General features: G+C 56.4%; 2 non-coding genes and 1 pseudogene across 2 annotated transcripts in view; all 3 read left to right on the top strand.

Annotated features, from left to right (window-relative positions):
- LOC144420301 (small subunit ribosomal RNA) overlaps positions 1–1,498 on the top strand; it is a 1,810-nt gene extending 312 nt beyond the window's left edge. Inside the window, exon 1 of the ribosomal RNA XR_013474654.1 lies at positions 1–1,498. This exon is cut by the window's left edge and continues 312 nt beyond it. This is a non-coding gene — a ribosomal RNA (small subunit ribosomal RNA).
- Positions 1,499–1,796: 298 nt separating this feature from the next.
- LOC144420111 (5.8S ribosomal RNA) lies at positions 1,797–1,950 on the top strand. Its single transcript, XR_013474470.1, has one exon. It is a non-coding gene; the product is annotated as a 5.8S ribosomal RNA (ribosomal RNA).
- A 287-nt stretch (positions 1,951–2,237) lies between these two features.
- The window catches only part of LOC144420421 (large subunit ribosomal RNA), a 3,695-nt pseudogene continuing 3,432 nt past the window's right edge, over positions 2,238–2,500 (top strand).

Here is a 2,500-nt window from a genome sequence, read left to right on the forward strand (position 1 = left end):
TCAACTGTCGAAGGTACGCTACGTGCCTACCTTTGTGATAACGGGTAACGGGGAATCAGGGTTCGATTCCGGAGAGGGAGCCTGAGAAACGGCTACCACATCCAAGGAAGGCAGCAGGCGCGCAAATTACCCATTCCCGACACGGGGAGGTAGTGACGAAAAATAACAATACAGGACTCTAACGAGGCCCTGTAATTGGAATGAGTACATCCTAAAACTCTTAACGAGTATCCATTGGAGGGCAAGTCTGGTGCCAGCAGCCGCGGTAATTCCAGCTCCAACAGTGTATGCTAAAGTTGTTGCGGTTGAAAAGCTCGTAGTTGGATTTTGGGCGAGCGCCGCCGGTCCGTCGCAAGGCGTGTCACTGGTTGCGTTCGCCTCACCTTCGGTTCTCCGTCGGTGCTCTTGACTGAGTGTCGGCGGTGGCCGATAAGTTTACTTTGAAAAAATTAGAGTGTTCAAAGCAGGCTGTTCGCCTGCATAGTGTTGCATGGAATAATGGAATAGGACCTCGGTTCTATTTTGTTGGTTTTCGGAGCACGAGGTAATGATTAAGAGGGACAGACGGGGGCGTCCGTACTCTGCCGTTAGAGGTGAAATTCTTGGATCGGCGGAAGACGAACTACTGCGAAAGCATTCGCCAAGAATGTTTTCTTTAATCAAGAGCGAAAGTCAGAGGTTCGAAGACGATCAGATACCGTCCTAGTTCTGACTATAAACGATGCCAACTAGCGATCGGGAGGCGTTACCATGACGACCTTTCCGGCAGCTTCCGGGAAACCAAAGTCTTTGGGTTCCGGGGGAAGTATGGTTGCAAAGCTGAAACTTAAAGGAATTGACGGAAGGGCACCACCAGGAGTGGAGCCTGCGGCTTAATTTGACTCAACACGGGGAAACTCACCCGGCCCGGACACAGGTAGGATTGACAGATTGAGAGCTCTTTCTTGATTCTGTGGGTGGTGGTGCATGGCCGTTCTTAGTTGGTGGAGCGATTTGTCTGGTTAATTCCGATAACGAACGAGACTCTGGCATGCTAAATAGTTACGCGACCTTCTCGGTCGGCGTCTAACTTCTTAGAGGGACTAGTGGCGTTTAGCCTCACGAGATTGAGCAATAACAGGTCTGTGATGCCCTTAGATGTCCGAGGCCGCACGCGCGCTACACTGAGTGAAGCAGCGAGTGTCTAACCTAGGCCGAAAGGTCCGGGTAACCCGTTGAACCTCATTCGTGATTGGGATAGGGACTTGCAATTGTTTCCCTTGAACGAGGAATTCCCAGTAAGCGCAAGTCATCAACTTGCGTTGATTACGTCCCTGCCCTTTGTACACACCGCCCGTCGCTACTACCGATTGAATGGTTTAGTGAGATCCTTGGATCGGCCCCGTCGCGGCTGGCAACGGCCGCGTCGGCGTGTCGAGAAGACGATCAAACTTGATCATTTAGAGGAAGTAAAAGTCGTAACAAGGTTTCCGTAGGTGAACCTGCAGAAGGATCATTACCGAAAGTGGTGGTAGGCCCCGGCCGACCGCGCACTTAATTGTCTTTGGGTGCCGCCGAGAGGGCGGCCGTCAATCGGGGTTCTGCCCCGTGCGACACGCGTAACACGTTGGCATAGCAAGGCAGCCGAGTGCGATGGTGGCTTCTGGGCACCGCGCTCGATGTGCCGCCGGCCCAGCCCGGCGGTCGCTCGGCGCCGTTTGTTGGTGTTTTTGTGCAGTTGTTGTCGGTGGTGGTTTTGTGGTCGATCCCACAGTGTGACGTCCGCGCGCTTCGGCGCCGGGCGAAACGTCGAGGACGACTCTTAACGGTGGATCACTCGGCTCGCGAGTCGATGAAGGACGCAGCCAAGTGCGAGAAGTAATGTGAATTGCAGAACACATTGAACGTCGACCTTCTGAACGCGAATTGCGGTCTCGGGTCAATCCCGGGACCGCGTCTGCCTCAGGGTCGCGTTCGTCCTCACCCGAGGGCCGTCGCCTGGCCTCTGCGAAGACGGCCGGGCGTCGCCCCAAGTTGAAGCGGTCCCCGAGCTTTCTCGGCGCGACCGCGTGTCCCGTACACCGCCGGCCCCTCGACGTGTTCAACTACGTTCGAGGGGCGGGTCCAGGTCGGTCGGTCCGGTCACGAGATCAAGACCGACCGTGGGCCAAGGCGGCGACGGTACGCGCTCGGTCGCGCCGGCGGCGACGACTTGCGATGCCAGCGGGCCGTGTAAGAAGCGGCCCGCTTGACACATACGACCTGAGTTCAGGCGAGAGCACCCGCTGAATTTAAGCATATTATTAAGCGGAGGAAAAGAAACCAACAGGGATTCCCTGAGTAACGGCGAGTGAACCGGGAAGAGTCCAGCGTCGAATCTGCGCGCTTTTCGAGCGCGCCGAGTTGTGACGTACGGAAGTCCCAGTGCGGCTGACGGCGAGCGCCGGTGTCCTTCTGATCGAGGCCTCGTCCCACGGCGGGTGTTAGGCCCATAGGGGCGCTTGCCTTGGCCGCTTCGGGT

The sequence above is a fragment of the Styela clava genome, chromosome 2 (genome assembly GCF_964204865.1).
Source record: "Styela clava chromosome 2, kaStyClav1.hap1.2, whole genome shotgun sequence".
NCBI classification, from domain to species: domain Eukaryota; kingdom Metazoa; phylum Chordata; class Ascidiacea; order Stolidobranchia; family Styelidae; genus Styela; species Styela clava.